Source organism: Hibiscus syriacus, unplaced genomic scaffold (assembly GCF_006381635.1).
Source record: "Hibiscus syriacus cultivar Baekdansim isolate YM2019G1 unplaced genomic scaffold, ASM638163v2 tig00112742_pilon, whole genome shotgun sequence".
Taxonomy (NCBI): Eukaryota; Viridiplantae; Streptophyta; class Magnoliopsida; order Malvales; family Malvaceae; genus Hibiscus; species Hibiscus syriacus.
Window position 1 is genome coordinate 326,457 of NW_024063394.1, and position 20,967 is coordinate 347,423.

The following is a 20,967-nucleotide window of genomic DNA, read 5'->3' on the forward strand; positions in this document are numbered from 1 at the left end:
ATATTTTGATCTATTTTTGTAAATTTCGTTATCATATTTTATAAAATTGAAAAATTAATCTTTCTATTCTATTTGATCCTCATATTTTACGAAGATTGAAAAATCAATATAATTGTTTAACCTATTGAGTGGGTTCGAGGGTTAAAGTGAGTGTTGTTATATTTTGATATCTTAGATTCAAGCAACTGCGTCTGCAATGTGTGTTCATTGTCAATAGACGAGAAAGATTATAAACATATATTATCATGAAATCATTCTAGACTATTCGAAAAACAATAATATAATTGTTGGAAAATATAAAATTGAATTACATATTATTTTCACAAAAGGTGTAATATTTTATCGAATATACTAATTATCTTGAGTAATAAATAAATCATATATTTATTACCAGATACGATATGTCATATAAATCAGGTCACGAATCTTGAATAGCACTAATCCTGGGGGAAGACGAAAGCCAGCTTTTAAAGTTTTTTTGTCATCACCTTCAGCCTTCCAATGATATATAATGGATACGAATAAACAGGGGAATTCATAGTTAAAGAGACGAAAATGGATTCAACAGCAAACCTTTTAATCTTTTCTCGCAACTTGTTTTAGTTTATTTTTGTTCTCAACTTTGTTGAAATTCCTTGAAAAATACTGGTGGACGCCACTCAAAATCCAGGAAGCACCGAGTTTACAAGGAATCAAAGGATCTCCCTACGAATTCTTCCATGGAAACAACAAAGCCTCTACCCTTTTCCGATACGAAGCTCTGAGCAAACCCATGGCTTTAACACATAATATTGTTCCCAGAGTTATTCCTAAGATTCACGCCTGGATCAACTCTTACGGTGATCATGATTAACATGTCTTTGTAACTTTTGAAGGTTATGCTCTGGTGGGATCCCTGCGACTTTCTTTCAAACAGTTGGTAAATATAGAAAGGCCATAGGTTCCAGAAGGATATTACACAGAAATGGGGCGTCTCAAGCTGCAATCTGGGATCAAAGCAATTGAGGAAGAACCTGAGGACTATGATACTACATGTTCTAACAAAGCTACTTTAACATGTATGATTAATTCAGAAGTACGTGCTGTATTAGCTGTCATGAGGAGAAATGTAAGATGGGAGTGGTCGGTACATGTCAAGTGACGATCAGCTAGAACACTCTTTAATTCAGTCATTGAAGGCATTACGAAAGCAAATTTTCTTGTGGCAGAACCAATGGCATACCATCAACCCTGTTGCCTATCTTCAGCTTTTTTTAGATGTGATTAAATCTGATGAAACTGGTCCACCAATCACTGGTGTTGTTCTATCTTCGGTTCACAAAATTTTAACCCTTGATGTAATTGATCAAAATACTGTAAATGTTGAAGAAGCTATGCATTTGGTAGTTGATTCTGTGACTAGCTGCCGATTTGAGGTGACAGATCCTGCCTCGGAAGAAGTGGTAGTGATGAAGATACTTCAGGTTCTTCTTGCATGTATGAAAAGTAAAGCCTCTGTTATGTTGAGTAATCAGCATGTTAGCACAATCGTGAACACTTGCTTTCGAATAGTTCACCAAGCAGAGAAGAAAGGTGAGTTGTTGCAGAGGATAGCTCGCCACACAATGCATGAACTTGTTAGGTATATATTTTCACACCTTTCAAATGTTGAGAACACAAAGAATGCCTTGGTTAACAGAAGTAGCACTGCTACACTTGAGCTTAGTGCTTTCTCTAGTGTTTTTTCTGTTTTTTGTTTTTGTTCAATTTTGGTTTCAACCTCTTCTTATCTTGTTTCCTTTGCCTGCTTGAAGTAGGAGAAAAGAAGCTTTGCAGAAGCCAATTAATATTTCTTCAGTTATGTTTTGTTATTTTGGTTATGGTTTTCATCACTACTTTTATTTTATCTAGAGTTTTCTGCTTTGCAGCTTGGTGGGATAGATAACGATTATGCATTTGGGGCTAAACAAACTGAAAATGGAAACGGCTCTGTGTATGATGGTCAAGCATCTTCTGGAAGTTTTGGATCCAATTCTGCAGGTCTAGTAGGAACTGTGAGGGAAGAAAGTATGGTAGTAGCTGGTGACGGAAAGGAGACAATTCCATATGACTTGCACCTCATGACAGCACCATATGGTGTCCCTTGCATGGTGGAGATATTTCATTTTTTGTGTTCTTTACTAAATGCTGTTGAGCACATGGGAACGGACCCCCGCTCAAATACCCTAGCATTTGATGAGGATGTGCCGCTTTTTGCCTTGGGATTAATTAACTCTGCTATAGAGCTGGGTGGGCCTTCCTTCCGTCGTCACCCAAGGCTATTGAGCATGATTCAGGATGAATTATTTTGTAATCTGATGCAATTTGGATTGTCAATGAGTCCACTTATTCTTTCAATGGTATGTAGTATTGTTCTAAATCTTTATCATCATCTCCGTACACAACTCAAACTACAGCTTGAAGCTTTTTTTTTTCCGTGTAATTCTGAGGCTTGCACAGGGTAAATATGGACCTTCGTACCAGCAGCAGGAGGTGGCTATAGAAACCCTAGTTGATTTTTGTTGGCAGAAAACATTTATGGTGGAGATGTATGCTAATTTAGATTGTGATATAACCTGCCGCAATGTGTTCGAAGACCTTGCTAATTTGTTGTCAAAGAGTGCATTCCATGTGAACTGCCCTCTGTCTGCAATGCACATTCTTGCCTTGGATGGTTTAATTGCTGTAATCCAGGGAATGGCTGAGAGGATTGGGAATGGTTCAATTAGTTCAGCGCAGACCCCGGTTATTCTCGAGGTGAAATGTGATAACTATGCTGATCCAGTTCATTGGGTTCCATTTGTCAGGCGGAGAAAATACATCAAAAGAAGGTTGATGTTTGGAGTTGATCATTTTAACCGTGACCCAAAAAAAGGTTTAGAGTTCCTCCAGGGAACACATCTTTTGCCTGACAAACTTGAACCCCAAAGTGTGGCTTGCTTTTTCAGGTACACTGCTGGATTAGATAAGAATCTTGTTGGGGATTTCCTGGGAAATCATGATGAGTTCTGTGTTCAGGTTCTTCATGAATTTGCTGGGACATTTGATTTACAAGATATGAATCTGGTTACTGCACTAAGACTTTCCTGGAAACTTTTCGATTGCCTGGAGAATCACAAAAGATACAAAGGGTGCTGGAGGCAATTCTCTGAGAGGTACTATGAGCAATCCCCACAGATTCTAGCTAATAAGGATGCTGCTTTGTTATTATCATATTCACTTATAATGCTTAACACTGACCAGCATAATGTCCAAGTAAAGAAAAAGATGACAGAGGAGGATTTCATCCGGAATAATCGGCATATAAACGGAGGTAACGATCTACCTCGAGAATTTCTGTCGGAATTATATCACTCAATATGCAAGAACGAAATCCGCACAACTCCAGATCAAGGCTTTGGTTATCCTGAAATGACCCCTAGTCGGTGGATAGATCTGATGCAAAAGTCTAAGAAAACTGCACCGTTCATTGTAGCTGATTCTAGAGCATACCTTGACCATGATATGTTCGCAATAATGTCAGGTCCAACAATTTCTGCTATCTCTGTTGTATTGATCATGCTGAACATGAAGATGTTTACCAGACCTGTATTGATGGATTCTTAGCTGTTGCTAAGATTTCAGCATGTCATAATCTTGAAGATGTACTGGATGACCTAGTCGTGTGTCTCTGCAAATTTACCACCCTTTTAAATCCATCATCTGTTGAGGAACCAGTGTTAGCTTTTGGTGATGACACCAAAGCAAGGATGGCAACTGTAACTGTTTTTACTATTGCAAATAGATATGGTGATTATATTCGCACAGGTTGGAGGAATATACTGGATTGCATCTTACGACTGCATAAGCTGGGGCTTCTTCCAGCTCGTGTAGCCAGTGATGCCGCTGATGAGTCAGAGCTCTCTTCAGATCCCGGTCATGGAAAGCCAATTACAAACTCTTTGTCCAGTCCATAGGAACCCCTAGGAGATCCTCTGGATTGATGGGCCGGTTCAGTCTGCTTTTATCTCTTGATACGGAGGAGCCAAGATCACAGCCCACTGAGCAACAACTTGCTGCTCATCAACGCACCCTTCAGACAATTCAAAAGTGCCACATTGACAGCATATTTACAGAGAGCAAGTTTTTGCAAGCTGAATCTTTGTTGCAGTTAGCACGAGCCCTAATTTGGGCAGCAGGGCGGCCCCAGAAAGGAAGCAGCTCACCTGAGGATGAAGATACTGCCGTTTTCTGCCTTGTGTTACTTATTGCTATTACCCTGAACAACCTGTTGGGAAATAAACCGAGAACAAGTAATTTCCCTATAACCAGATTAGTGAGAATGAGAAATAAAAGCGGAAAAATAATACTCGAAAAAATTGATAACGGAGTTCAACCAATTGTGCTTACGTCTCCGAACTGCTGCAGATCTTTTACTAAAGAGAAAATTTACAGGTGTTTACAAAACATACTTGAGAGAGAAGTGGAAGATTTTGGGATGATTTTAAAGCTAAATGAGCTAGGGTATTTATAGTTGAAACTTAGAGACTAATCTTTGAAAATACCCTAAAGTGCAATGACTCAATTTTGTAATTATCCCTATTACAAAATAATAATTAATTTAGCAGCCCATGTGATGCCATTTAGCAGCCCCTTTTCAAATCAAATTTGCAACCAGCTTTGAAAAAATCAAAGCAGCTGGCTGCCTTACCAAATTCAACATTGAATTTTCAACGATCTCCCACTTGAAGACTGATTTTAATATGTCTTCACACCTCGATCAATGCAGCAACATTTCTGGTCTTATTACTCTAGCATGCCAACTGAAGCTGAACACAACTTCAGTTTGTCCGTAGTCACCGTCTTTGTCAACATGTCTGCCGGATTTTGAGCTCCACTAATCTTTTCAAGTTTCAAAATCCCATCTTCCAGAAGAGATCGGATAAAATGATATCTCAATTGTATGTGCTTCGTCCTGGAATGAAAAGACGGATTCTTTGCTAGATGGATAGCACTTTGACTGTCGCAATACAAGACATTATTTTCTTGTTTCTTGCCTAACTCTTCCAAGAAACTTTGGAGCCAAACCATCTCCTTGCTGGCTTTCGTAACAACGACATATTCTGCTTCAGTTGTGGAAAGAGCAACTATCTTCTGTAGTTGAGAAACCCAACTCACTACGGTTCCTCCTAGAGTATAGACATACCCTGTAGTGCTCCTTCTGATGTCAACATTTCCGGCTAAGTCAGCATCTACATAGCCTATCAGTATCGTATCTCCACCTTTGAAACAAAGTGCTTGTATCACTGTATAGGAGCTTGTTTTAAACCATACAAGCTCTTCTTCAACCTGCATACCAAGTTTTTCTTGCCTGCTTCTATGAAGCCTTCTGGTTGCCTCATATAGATTTCTTCCTCCAAATCACCATGAAGGAAAGCTGTCTTTACATTTAACTGCTCAAGATGTAAAATCTCTGCAGCTACAATTTTCAACACCAGTCTGATTGTAGACAGTTTTACGACTGGAGAGAAAATTTCATTGTAGTCAATACCTTCTTTTTGCTGAAAGCCTTTTGTTGAAACATTTTAATATTTCGATATAACAAATTAAGTTAAATTGATTTTAAGATTTTCCAAATGATTTTCTAAGTATATTCGATATAACTATTCGAATATCAAAACATTACTCCAAATATTTCAAAAATCATTTTTAATCCTTACTTAAGTGTAAAATTAAGTTTTAATCATAAAACAATTTCAAAATAATTTTACAAAGTATTTCGAACCAATTCAAAGCCAAAAATTACAGATTGCTCAGAGGGAACCGATTCCCCCCCATAGGAGGAACCGATTCCCCCCTGAATGGTTTGGCTCCAAGATTTCCAGAATGCTCGGAGGGAACCGATTCCCCCATAGGAGGAACCGATTCCCCCCTAAACATTTTTGTTCCGAGAATTCCAGTATGCTCGGAGGGAACCGATCCCCCCAAGGGGGTACCGATTCCCCCCCTGTTCAACGGTCGAAATATTTGAATTTTACACTTAGGGAACCGATTCCCTATGAGGGGGAACCGATTCCCCCCCCACGCTCCAAGTTGTTTTATTAAATGTTTTCACACTAAAACGGCTATAATATCTTCTCTAATCATCCCCAACGTTCAGAAGTGATCCAAGGTGTATTTAAGCAAGCTTAGAAGCCATTGATCAAAAACAAGAAACATCAAGCAACTAGAATCAAGAGAGAATCAAAGAGAAAGCATCAAACCTCAAGTTTGAGCATTTCAAGCCTATTTTCATTCAATATTCATTTTGCTTTCAAGAACACTTTTTGTGCTCAATTGTATTCATCTTTGAGTGTTCTTTTCTTTGTTCTAGAATTGTGCAAACATCTTACCTTGTGAGGTTTTCTTGTAAGTTTGCAAATTTGTAATCTTCTCTTTGAGAAAAGAGTGTTCTCAAGAGTTAGGGTATACTCTTGAGGGAATTGTAAGGTTATCTCTTTGGCCTCAAAAGAAAGAACAAATTAGTGAATTTGTTGGAAAATCCTTAGTGTGGATAGCTAAGGTAGTGGACGTAGACTTTGTTTGAGAAAGTCGAACCACTGTAAATCGCTGTGCAATTACTTTCAATTTTCTGCAAAAGCTTCCACAAATTTTTTATTGCCAATTCACCCCCCTCTTGGCCAATTTCGTCATTCGATTAACTCAACAATTGGCATCAGAGCCTAACTCATTTGAAGGTTTTATCGCCTCTTGAGTCGATTCGGGAAGAGTTATATCGATTATTAAAGTCATCAATGGCCTCCGCTTCAAACTTCGACTCCGGTCTCGATTCGATGCCCGTCAACAAGCCTCCTTTCTTCAATGGAGCTAACTACGCCTATTGGAAGAATAGAATGATGTACTTCATTCAAGCAAGTGACATGGGAGCATGGAATGCTATAGAAGAAGGATACATTAAGCCTATCACTCATCCAAGGTTGTGGAGTGAAGGAGATACAAAAATGTTCCAGCTCAACTCCAAAGCCATCCATATTATCTTTTGTGCTCTTGGACCAGATGAATACGGAAGAGTTTCATCGTGTACAACCGCCAAAGAAATATGGGACAAGCTTCAAGTCACACATGAAGGTACCGATGAGGTAAAGAAATCAAAAATTAGTATTCTAACGCATATCTATGAAAATTTCAGGATGAAACCAAATGAAGACATCAAAGCTATGATGGATAGATTTTCAACGATTGTCAATGGTCTCAAATCATATGGAGAAATCATCTCAAATGAAAAGCTTATGAGGAAGTTAGTCTACTCCCTCCCAAAATCATGGCAATCAAAGAAGACGGCAATCATCGAGTCTAAGGACCTATCGTCCTTAACTCTTGAAGAACTTATCGGTTCACTCCTCACTCATGAGATGATGCTTGAAGATGAGGTGGACCTTGATAAAGTTGAAGAAACACCAAAGGAGAAGGAGAAGAAGAAAAACATTGGAGTTGCTCTCAAATCCACAAAAGATGAGAGTGATTCTAATGATGATGATGATGACGAGGAAATGGCATTGTTTGCCAAACGGTTCAGAAAAATGATGAGACCTTACCGAGGAAGAAAATTCAAACGAAATGAAGGCCTCAAAGATGAACCAAAAGAGAAGGACCCGATCATTTGCTATGAATGCAAAAAGCCAGGGCATGTCAAATATGATTGCCCACAATTGAAGAAGAAGGGTCAATCAAAGAATAAGCACAAGGCTCATGTGGCTACATGGAGCGATGAAGAAGGTTCCGATGAAGAGGAACAAGAAGTAGCAAACTTGTGCTTGATGGCATTCGGGGAAGATTATAATGTAACCTCTAACTCATCCGATTTTGATGATTTATCTTATGATGAGTTATTTGAGGAATACAATGGGTTGGCTTCGGATTATGAGAAATTGTTTTTAAAATATAAAAATGATGTTTCAAAATTGAAAAATGAAAACAAACTCATATCCAAAACCAACAACGATCTTGAAAGTAAAATCAAAGATTTGCAAATCAAACTAGAAGAGTTTGAAAAGAAAAATTTAGATTTGAAAAATTTACTTTCAAAGATCAATGATGATCATCAAAAGAAAATTGATGATCTTAAAACTTCTTTTGATAAAGTTGGAACAAAACATTTTGAAAAAGGTGGAAATTCAAAATCCAACTTTGTTAGAAAAAGTTTTAGAAACTACAATCATAGAGGTCCCCAAAGAACCTCTAATGGAAAAATCATTAGAAGTATGTGGGTTCCTAAAGAACTCATTACTACTAAAGATAAAAATATCCTACACAAATGGATACCTAAGGGGACTAGGATTTTGGAAACTAATGAATATGGACCCAAAAGAATTTGGGTACCAAAAATCAAAAATTAATCTATGTTTGTAGGGAAAGGAGCATTGCTACAAGGCACGGGAAACAAATTCAAATTCATGGTACCTTGATAGTGGATGCTCAAGACATATAACCGGAGACAAAAGCCGGTTCATTGAGCTTAATGCCAAAAATGGAGGAGAAGTGACTTTTGGAGACAATTCAAAAGGTCACATTGAAGGTATTGGTACAATAGGTAATACCTCTTCCATACAAATTAAGAATGTTTTATATGTGAATGGATTAAAGCATAATCTATTGAGTATTAGTCAATTATGCGATAAAGGATTCAATGTCTTATTTGAAATTAATGGTTGTAAAGTCATTGACATTGCATCTAATCGGATTATGCTTGTTGGTCATAGAATAGGAAATATTTACATGGTGCATTTAGATTCTATTGATATGACTAATTTATGCCTAGTTTCTAAGGATGAGCATGATAGTTGGTTATGGCATAGGAGACTAGGTCATGCTAGTATGAGTGTTTTGCAACGATTAATTCAAGGAGACTTAGTAAGAGGATTGCCTAAGCTTAAATTTGATAATGATAAAATCTGTGATGCTTGTGCTAAAGGAAAACTAAAACGAGTTTCTTTTAAATCTATTAATGATGTATCAACTAGTAGAGTATTACAATTGATCCATTTAGATCTTTTTGGGCCAACTAGAACTACTAGCTTGGGTGGAAAACAATATGCATTTGTCTTGGTAGATGACTATTCTAGATACACTTGGGTTCTATTCTTAAGTACTAAAGATGAAGCATTAGAAAATTTCATCACATTTTCAAAAATAATCCAAAATGAAAAAGGTTACTCTATCACTAGTGTTAGAAGTGATCATGGAACTGAATTTGAAAATCTTGGATTTATTGAGTTTTGTAATTCTAATGGTATTAGCCACAATTTTTCAGCACCTAGAACCCCTCAACAAAATGGAGTTGTTGAGAGGAAAAAGCGAACTTTAGAAGAAATGGCTAGAACCATGCTTTGTGAAAATAATTTGCCAAAATATTTTTGGGCGGAAGCCACAAATACCGCTTGTTATGTTGTGAATCGAGTAATGATTAGGCCAATTTTAAAGAAAACTCCATATGAAATTCTCAAAAATAAAAAGCCTAACATTAGCTATTTTCATCCTTTTGGATGTAAATGTTTTGTTTTAAACAACGGTAAAAAAAATCTTGGTAAATTTGATGCTAAAAGTGATGAAGGAATTTTTCTGGGTTATTTCTTAAATTCTAAAGCTTATCGTGTATTTAATAAAAGAACTTTAGTTGTAGAAGAGTCTATACATGTTGTTTTCGATGATAATCCCCTTCCGAGGAAGGATTCTTCTGTTAATGATGATGTAGGTATTGTACAAGCAAATGACGTTAGAAATGACGTTGGAGAATCATCATCAAATGAAGAAACAAAAGATGAGGAAACTCATGATCCCCTCGAGAATCCAACCATTGAAGAAAGGGAAGTATCTTTTCCAAGAGAGTACAACTATGTCAAGGATGGTGAAATTATAGGTGATCCATCAAAAGGGGTAACTACTCGATCTTCTCTTAGAAATATCTGTAATTATGTTGCATTTATTTCATGCATAGAGCCTAAGAACATCAAAGAAGCATTAAAAGATGAACATTGGATTATGGCTATGCAAGAAGAATTAAATCAATTTGAGAGAATTAAAGTATGGACATTAGTTGAAAGGCCTAGTAATAAATCTACTGTAGGTACTAGATGGGTTTTAGAAATAAACTTGATGAAAGTGGTAATATAGTGAGAAACAAGGCTAGACTTGTTGCTCAAGGGTATACTCAAGAAGAGGGCATAGACTACGATGAAACATACGCTCCCGTAGCTAGGATGGAAGCAATTAGAATGTTATTGGCATTTGCGTGTTTCAATGAATTTAAATTATATCAAATGGATGTTAAAAGTGCATTTTTAAATGGTTTTATAAAAGAAGAAGTGTACGTGGAACAACCTCCAGGTTTTGAAGATTCAAATTTTCCGGATCATGTTTTAAAATTGACAAAAGCTCTTTATGGTTTAAAGCAAGCTCCTAGAGCTTGGTATGAAAGATTGTCAAATTTTTTAATTAAAAAAGATTTTTTAAAAGGAAAGGTTGACACTACATTTTTTTTAAAGAGAAAAGGTAAAGATTTATTAGTAGTTCAAATTTATGTTGATGATATAATATTTGGTTCTACTAATGATGTTCTTTGCCAAGAATTTTCTAAGCTAATGCAAAGTGAGTTTGAGATGAGCATGATGGGGGAGCTCTCATTTTTCTTGGGACTCCAAATCAAGCAAAGAAAAGATGGCATCTTCATTAATCAAGCTAAGTACGTCAAAGATATGCTCAAGAAATTTGGACTAGAAAATGGGAAACCTCATAACACTCCAATGAGCTCTTCAACAAAGCTTGACTTAGATGAAGGAGGTAAATGTGTAGATGTTAAATTATATAGGTCAATGACTGGCTCTTTGCTTTATCTAACTGCAAGTAGACCAGACATTATGTTTAGTGTTTGCTTATGTGCTAGATTTCAATCATGTCCTAAGGAATCACATTTACTAGCTGTTAAGAGAATCTTTAGATACCTTAAGGACACTCCTAGTTTAGGACTTTGGTATCCTAGAGACTCTAGCTTTAGCTTGCATGCCTTTTCTGATGCGGATTATGGAGGATGCAAATTAGATAGGAAAAGCACCTCCGGTACTTGTCAATTCCTTGGAAATATGTTGATTCTTGGTTTTCAAAGAAACAAATTGTGTTGCATTATCCACCACTGAAGCGGAATACATTTCAGCCGGTAGTTGCTGTGCACAAGTTTTATGGATGAAACAACAACTTTTTGATTATGGAATTGAAGTAGGTACCATTCCTATCAAGTGTCACAATACTAGTGCTATTTGTCTCACTAAAAATCCCATCCAACACTCTAGAACTAAGCACATTGAAATAAGACATCACTTCATTAGAGACCATGTCACTAAGGAAGATGTAGTTCTAGAATTTGTTGATACTTTGCACCAATTAGCGGATATCTTTACAAAACCCTTAGACAAGGAAAGATTTTGGACACTTAGGAGAGAATTAGGTTTGACCAACCTATCTTCACTTAGTGTTTAAAATAATTTTAGCACTTTTAATAAATCTTGAAAAATGCTTATAATAATAATTTTTGATTGCATTCTTGCTATTAGTTAGGGGGAGTTTGTGATTCTTAATGAAAATTAATTTTATGTTCAAAAATCAATTAAAGATTAATTTAATTGTTTGAACATAATTAATGTTTGATATATGAGTTGCCAATACCACTAGAAAAGATTAATTTAGCATTTTTGTGCTTAAAAAATCGGATTTTAGCATTTTGGTGCAGAGGGAATCGATCCTCCCCTGAGGGAACCGATTCCCCCTTTGAAGGGGAACCGATTCCCCCCACAGGGGAATCGATACCCCCCTGGGGTTCTGTTAAAATCGGACAGAACACCCCCAAAATCCCAAAACCCTATTCTCTCCCTCTCTTCCGCCGTTTTTCACCTCCTACACCCTCAAATCTCCATTTTTGTCTCAAATCGACGATATTAATCGGAATTTACTTCAAATATCATCTTCTAAACCTGTTGAAATCATTAAAGTCGTGCAAACAACATCTAAATCCCCTCAATCTTCATCTTTCAAGGTAATTTTTCTAAACTCTCTATTTCATTATTTTTGAACATAGGATTAGTTGTAATTAGTTCTAGGTTGAAATAGTGATCGGGCATTGCTTATTTAGGGATTAGAAACTAGATGTTACAACTAATTTCATCAAAACACAAGAATTTTTCAAAAATTTTTAAATTTTCGAAATAAAAAAAATGTTATTTTTCAAATTATTGTGTTTTGATTAAATTATGTTGTTGTTATGAAAAACTATACATATATTGTTTCTCAAAACCATATTTTTCAAAAGTTTTTCAAAAACTTTGCCCATTAGGATTGATTTAGAGAATCTTGAAATATTGAGGACTCATTTGAGTTTTGGGATTAATTGAATTGCATACATCTGTTTTAAAATTGCAGGTTATTCTATCTATTCCGATTTCCTTCACCATATCAAATCCTAAACGTCCTAGGTCTTCATCTAGTCGTTCTAGTCGTCAACCAAATCCTCCTCCTATTCCTCAAAATCCTATTCCAAATCCTGATCCCAACTTGACTATCCAAAATTCGTGTTTCAATCATCCTGGGTCTAGAAATCACCGATATTGGTATTATCAATATTTCGATTCCTATAAAATCCGGGAAGAACGTATTCCTTCTCGTCAAGCTATGTTAGCTATCGATTTTAAATATCTTCCCATTTTACAAGAATGGAAATTTGATAAACTATTTGATCTTGAACCCATCGTTTACCATCAACTTGTTCATATATTCTACTCTAATGCCGTTTGTGTTAAAAATCAAGATGAAATCGAAACCATAGGAATTCGTTCCTACCTTCTAGGACAATTCTTATATATTGACCCGACATATATAGCCAATACATTTGGATTAGATAATGATGGTATTTCAAATGAAAAACAAATTTTAGGTTCTCGTTATAAAAGAAGAGATAGTGCGAGTGTCTTAGACCTACATGAGTGTTTTCTTCATCTAATGATTTCTTGGTGGTTTCGACCATCCGGAGGTCGTTATTCTACTCTTAGAGCTTTGGATCTTTGGTGGTTACATTGTTTCGAAAACCGTATTAAAATTAACCTACCTCAGATTATTTTTGCTGAAATTGTTGAAACCGTAAATCTTGTTCCTAACAAGAAACTCTGTTCATCTCTAGTTTACGGTTGCTTTTTGAGTAATTTGTTTTCCAAAGCTGGGCTTAGAGTCGGTCTAGATGCCGTTTTTCCTCTTAAGAAACAAATAAATCTTCTTTCCTTAACGAGAGTGGGATAGGTAAAGAACAAAGAAACCGGTGAATGGGTTCGATCTTCTACTCCGGGAGCTAGTTCTTCACAAGCTCCACCCGAAGCTGACGAAGATCCCGAGCTTGAGCAATTAATGCAAGATATTGATGAAGCCGAAGATGAGCCTGATCAGCCCGAAGAGCAGCTCGAGGAGCAAGCACAACAAACGCATCAAATGCCTCTATATTTTCAATCCTTTATGGAGACATTCGATTTCCGATACGCTACCATGGACTCGCGTTTTTCCTCTATAGAGTCTCATTTATCCACAATGGGAGCTCAACAATTAGAGATTCTTCGGGAGATGCGTGCAAACAATGAATCTACCAACGCTCGTATCAATGAACTAACTCATGAAATGGCTGCTATGCGAGCCCGTTTTCCACCTACCGATCCGGATGCTTGATTTTATGTTTAGCTTTAAAACTTTAAACAAAATGAATATTGTTTCAACATTTTGAATTGTTTGATTTTGTGGATTGTTGGATTTATGGATAATGTGAACTTATATGTTTGGTGTGTTTTATTCGTTATTGCATCATTTACATCATTATTAGCAATATGACCAATTTTGCCATATCACATTATTTATGAATATTGATTTATTAAACTAATGGCTAACCTCTCTTTTGATTGTGATCTTAGCAGCTTAAGCTTATAATTAATAAATCAATTGGCTAAATGATTTCAAAACCTTGTTTTACAATGTCTTTTTGATTTAACAAAAAGGGGGAGAAGAATAGGTGTTAAATGTTTTACATGATAAATTGAAGAAGTGTTAAAGTAAGGGGGAGTAATTTCAAAACTCGATTTCAAAAATCTTAAAATTACTAAAATGTTTTGTTATATCAAAAAGGGGGAGATTGTTGAAACATTTTAATATTTCGATATAACAAATTAAGTTAAATTGATTTTAAGATTTTCCAAATGATTTTCTAAGTATATTCGATATAACTATTCGAATATCAAAACATTACTCCAAATATTTCAAAAATCATTTTTAATCCTTACTTAAGTGTAAAATTAAGTTTTAATCATAAAACAATTTCAAAATAATTTTACAAAGTATTTCGAACCAATTCAAAGCCAAAAATTACAGATTGCTCAGAGGGAACCGATTCCCCCCCATAGGAGGAACCGATTCCCCCTGAATGGTTTGGCTCCGAGATTTCCAGAATGCTCGGAGGGAACCGATTCCCCCATAGGAGGAACCGATTCCCCCTAAACATTTTTGTTCCGAGAATTCCAGTATGCTCGGAGGGAACCGATTCCCCCCTGTTCAACGGTCGAAATATTTGAATTTTACACTTAGGGAACCGATTCCCTATGAGGGGGAACCGATTCCCCCCACGCTCCAAGCTGTTTTATTAAATGTTTTCACACTAAAACGGCTATAATATCTTCTCTAATCATCCCCAACGTTCAGAAGTGATCCAAGGTGTATTTAAGCAAGCTTAGAAGCCATTGATCAAAACAAGAAACATCAAGCAACTAGAATCAAGAGAGAATCAAAGAGAAAGCATCAAACCTCAAGTTTGAGCATTTCAAGCCTATTTTCATTCAATATTCATTTTGCTTTCAAGAACAATTTTTGTGCTCAATTGTATTCATCTTTGAGTGTTCTTTTCTTTGTTCTAGAATTGCGCAAACATCTTACCTTGTGAGGTTTTCTTGTAAGTTTGCAAATTTGTAATCTTCTCTTTGAGAAAAGAGTGTTCTCAAGAGTTGGGGTATACTCTTGAGGGAATTGTAAGATTATCTCTTTGGCCTCAAAAGAAAGAACAAATTAGTGAATTTGTTGGAAAATCCTTAGTGTGGATAGCTAAGGTAGTGGACGTAGACTTTGTTTGAGAAAGTTGAACCACTGTAAATCGCTGTGCAATTACTTTCAATTTTCTGCAAAAGCTTCCACAAATTTTTTATTGCCAATTCACCCCCCTCTTGGCCAATTTCGTCATTCGATTAACTCAACACCTTTGACAACCAATCTTGCTTTGTAGCGTTTGCTCCCATCGTGCTCTTCTTTGATCCTGTAAATCCACTTGTTGTGGAGCGCTTTCTTGCCTGGTGGTAATTCAGCTAATTCCCATGTCTGATTTGACATAAGCGAGTCCATCTCATCTTTCATGGAAGACTCCCACTTGACTGAATCCTCCACTTGCATTGCTTCATCATAGCACTCTGGTTCACCATTGTCAGTCAGCAACAAGTAGTGCAAAGAAGGAGAATACCGTTGGATTGGTTTAGGAATTCTGGAGGAGTGTCTCAGTTCTGGTGTGCGTGGTTCTTCTTGAACTGCTTCAGGATTGATCTGAACATCATTTCCATAAATCTCCTCAAACTCAGCAAATTCCTTTGTTTCAGCTTCGGTATTACTTGATTTTGCGGTTAACCTGTCTTTGTACATCACATTTTCATTGAAAATGATGTCTCTGCTTCTAATGATCTTTCGATTTTCATAGTCCCAAAACCGGTAACCGAACTCATCACCACCGTAACCAACAAAGACGTATTTGTTGGACTTGGCATCAAGTTTACTTCTTTCAGCAGAGTCTATGTGTACATAAGAAATACAACCAAACACTCTTAAGTGTGAAAGGTTTATTTCTTTCTTACTCCAAGCTTCCTCTGGTATTCCACCATCCAAGGGAACTGAGGGCCCACGGTTGATCAGGTAAGCTGCAGTGTTGATAGCTTCAGCCCATAGAAATTTGGGCAATCCGACATGTATCCTCATGTTTCTGGCACATTCATTCAGAGTTTTGTTCATGCGCTCTGCTACGCCATTCTGTTGCGGTGTCATGGGAACTGTTGTCTCCATTTTGATCCCATTGTTTGCGCAGAAATCTCAGAATCTACGATTTCTGTACTCTCCTCCATTGTCAGACCTCAACCACTTGAATTTCAGACCAGTCTCATTTTCCACCATGGCCTTCCATTTTCTGAAGGTATCAAAGACTTCTAATTTCTTCTTCAGAAAATAAACCCACACCTTTCTTGTAGAATCATCGATGAAGGTGACATAATATAATGAGCCTGCAAGAGATGGAACTGGAGATGGTCCCATACATCAGTATGAATCAACTCTAACCTTTCTGCCTTGGGTGTCTTGCAAATCTTTGCAAAACTGGCTTTCTTTTGTTTGCCAAAGATGCAATCCTCGCATAGTCTGACATCTACATTCTTTAGATCCGATAGCTTCCCTTTTGATAAAAGTGTCTTCATCCCTTTCTCGCTCATATGGCCAAGCCTTTGGTGCCATAGGTTTGATTTTCCATCAACATCTGTTGTAGTAATGATATTCTCTAAATTTGAGGTTACATAGAGAGTACCAATCTTCTTACCACGAGCAATGACGAGTGCTCCTTTGGTAATCTTCCATTCACAGCCTGAAAATGTTGTACTATATCCTTCTCCATCAAGCTGTCCAACAGAAATCAAATTTCTTTTGAGGCCAGGAATATGTCTCACTCCTGTCAGCTTCCAGATGGTCTGGTTTGGCAGCTTTAGTCGGATGTCTCCTTTCCCGATGATCTTTAAGGTTTCATCATCAGCTAGATGAACCCTCCCAAAATCACCACTGACATAGTTCTCCATGATTTCTTGGCATGGGGTGGAGTGGAAAAATACCCCTGAATCCAAGATCCATGATTTAATCGGACTGTTGACGCTTAGAATCATGGCATCACCTGTCTCCTCTGTCATGTTGACAGACTCCTGTGCGCCGATATATTTCTTCAGTGCTCGACAGTCTCTTTTAAAGTGACCATTCTTGCCACAATTATAACAAGTAAAATCTTTCTTTCCTGTTCTTGATTTTTCCCTTCTGGATTTGGATCTGCCACGATTTGAATTTCTTTCTGAAGTTCTCCCTCTGGACTCCGTGTGCAATGCTGAGGAGGTTGATGCTTCACCCGATTCTCTCCGTCGAATTTCTGCGCTCAGTATCAGATCCCGAACATCGTTGAATTTCAATTTACTATTTCCTGACGAGCTGCTAACTACTGTAACAATAGCATTCCAACTGTCTGGTAGAGATGATAAGAGAATTAAAGCTCGAACTTCATCATCGAATTCAATTTCCACTGAACTCAACTAGGTTGTGATTGTGTTGAGTTCATTCATGTGTTGAGCCACTGATGCCCTTTCCGTCATCCGCAAATTGAATAATCGCCTCATCAAGTGAACTTTATTTGAGGCCGATGGCTTCTCATACATATTGGAGAGAGCCGCCATAAGACCCACAGTGGTTTTTTCCTTTGCTATGTTGAAAGCAACATTACGGGATAACGTCAGTCGGATAACTCCGAGGGCTTGTCTGTCGAGAAGAGCCCAATCTTCATTCTTCATGCCCTCTGGTTGCTTTCCCGAGAGAGGTTGATATAGATTTTTCTGGTACAGAAAATATTCGATCTGCATCTTCCAAAAGCCAAAGTCCGCACCATCGAACTTTTCAATTTTCACATTCCCTTCATCTGCAGCCATCGCTCCCACTCGAATCTGGCTTCGTTTGGATCGTTTCTGACAATTCTTGCGAACCATCGTGTATTAAAACACCTCCGTCGACAAATTCGTATCGCCGACAAAATTTTACTATTCACGTGAATAGTACCCTCGCAAAAAATTGACAAAATTCACAACTAAAAGCTCTGATAGCAGTTGTTAGGAAATAAACCGAGAACAAGTAATTTTCCTATAACCAGATTAGTGAGAATGAGAAATAAAAGCGGAAAAATAATACCCAAAAAAATTGATAACGGAGTTCAGCCAATTGTGCTTATGTCTCCGAACTGCTGCAGATCTTTTACTAAAGAGAAAATTTACAGGTGTTTACAAAACACACTTGAGAGAGAAGTGGAAGATTTTGGGATGATTTTGAAGCTAAATGAGCTAGGGTATTTATAGTTAAAACTTAGGGACTAATATTTGAAAATATCCTAAAGTGCAATGACTCAATTTTGTAATTATCCCTATTACAAAATAATAATTAATTTAGCAGCCCATGTGATGCCATTTAGCAGCCCCTTTTCAAATCAAATTTGCAGCCAGCTTTGAAAAAATCAAAGCAGTCGGCTACCTTACCAAATTCAACATTGAATTTTCAACACAATCGTGATAGGATTGTGCTTATATAGAAGGGTGTCTATGAGCACATAGCTAATATTATTCAATCAACCGTTATGCCTTGTGCCCTGGTTGAGAAGGCTGTTTTTGGGATTCTTAGAATTTGCCAAAGGCTGCTTCCTTACAAAGAGAACCTGGCTGATGAACTCTTGAGGTCCCTACAACTTGTCCTAAAGCTTGATGCTCGAGTGGCTTATGTGTACTGTGAGCAGATCACAGAGGAAGTAAGTTGCCTAGTGAAGGCAAATACTACCCATATCAGATCTCAAATAGGGTGGCATACGATAACATCTTTACTTTCCATCACAATCCGACATCCAGAAGCATTTGAAGCAGGTTTTGACGCACTATTATTTATTATGTTTGATGGGGCTCACTTGCTCCCAACCAATTATGTTCTCTATGTAGATGCTGCGAGGCAGTTTGCCGAGTCATATGTTGGACAAGCAGAGTGATTTATCCGTGCACTAGATCTTATGTTCAGTTCTGTTGATTGTTTGGCAAGGTGGACCCATGAAGCAAAGGTAGCAATGAGAGAGGAGGATGCTGACATGATGTTTCAGGATGTCAGTGATTTATGGTTGAGGCTTGTACAGGGACTCAAAAAGGTTTGTTTGGACCAGAGAGAAGATGTCATAAACCATGCTCTTCTATCATTGGAGAAATGCTTGACTGGAGTGGATGGCATCCATATTTCTCGTGGTTTATGGGTGCAGTGTTTCGATCTTGTAATCTTCACAATGCTCGATGACTTGCTTGAAATTGCTCAGGGACACCAAAAAGACTACCGCAATATGGAAGGCACGCTTATTGTTGCCATGAAGCTCATTTCCAAAGTGTTCTTACAGTTACTCTAAGAGCCCTCATAGTTAACTACATTCTGTAAACTGTGGCTTGGTGTGCTTAGCTGAGTGGAAAAGTATATGAAAGTAAAAGTACGAGGTAAGAAAAGTGAGAAGCTTCAGGAGCTAGTGCTCGAGATTCTCAAGAGCATCTTGCTCATGATGAAGACAAGGGGAGTACTCATACAGAGGAGTGCACTAGGTGGAGATAGCTTGTGGGAACTGACACGGCTGCATGTGAATAACATTGCGCTGTCTTTGCTGTCCAAGGTTTTCCCTGATCAGGATCCAGAGCTCAAGCATGGTGAAACTGGTAGTGTAGTGTCCGGTGAAACAGTTTCTGTTCCTTAAAATGAAACAACCACCACCAAAGGAGCTGGTGCAGGAAGTTAACATTTTGTACAGTTGGATGGTTGAGAAGGGTTTGTCATAGCAACCCGTAGAGTCACACGCATGATACGATGCTATTTTTCGAGGAGATCCACATTGATGCATTAGGACGTGTTAGGTTATGATGCTGGTAAGATTCCGCAAATCTAAGTCTTGTTTGGACGTATTTGGGATATGTTACCTTTATATTGCCTTTGCTCATTGATGTATAGAAGCATAGGATTAGAAGATTTTACTTGGAATGGCAATGAATCATTAAATTTCTCACACTATTTGTGCTTTGTCACTGAATTCCCAGAGAATATTTTGTCCACAAATCAAAATTTGGCTCTGCAACTATGGTGAATATTGGACATTGTTGTTATTTATTGGATCGACTGCTATCTTAAGTGATCTGCTTTGTTGTATATATAGCGAGAGAGAGAGAATCCGTTAGTTTTATTTAAAAGAGGAAATATCTAAAATTATAATGAAGGTTTATGTTTATAACTGTAGACTAAACACATAAATAATCATTGACACAAGAAATTAACCACTCAAGATCACACAAGGACTATACAAGAAAAGTTTAGAAAAACAAAAAAAAATGTTCGAACAAAATTTAAATATGAACATATTTGATAGTATCGATAAACTAACCACAAAGGAGATTTAACTATTGAAACACCATTGGTTTACTGCAAATCATAGTCAAACAATATGAGAAAATTATTTACGAATGCAAAAATCTTATATTCAAATTCAATCGAAGGTCTAAAGTAAAAAAAAAATCAACATGATGACAAATAAACGCAGTCTTAATCAGTTGAGATATTGTTAAATCTAACTCTCAAAAAAGGAAAAATGAAACAATGACTAAATGATCGATCGAAAATGTATCAAAAAGTATAGAAAATCGTATAATATAGAGTTATTGAAAACTAAAAGAATAAAGTAAAAAAAAGGTGATATAAGAAAATAAAATAAAATGTAAAAATATCAACGGTAACGACGAGTACCGAAACTGAAGCTGCCACCTAACAACCAAAAATGGAAAAGGAGATAAGCGGCGCTTTAGAGAAGAGCTATGAATACCAGTGGATCAAAATTATGTTATTAAAGCCCCATCAAGTTTAAAATAATTTGTTTGTTGATCTTATCACAGTCTCAAAATTTTTGAAGGTTCCAAGGCTACCAACGACAGGACAGTAGTGTGTCTTTTCCGAAAATGCAATTCTGACCTGCTTCTTCGATTCAGAGAAAAAAAGGTAGCCTTTTAAGGAAAAACT

At 37.1% G+C, this 20,967-nt stretch overlaps 1 pseudogene; it reads left to right on the forward strand.

Moving 5' to 3' along the window:
- Window positions 1-579: 579 nt before the first annotated feature.
- On the forward strand, window positions 580-19,861 carry LOC120183281 (annotated as a pseudogene).
- Window positions 19,862-20,967: the final 1,106 nt, after the last annotated feature.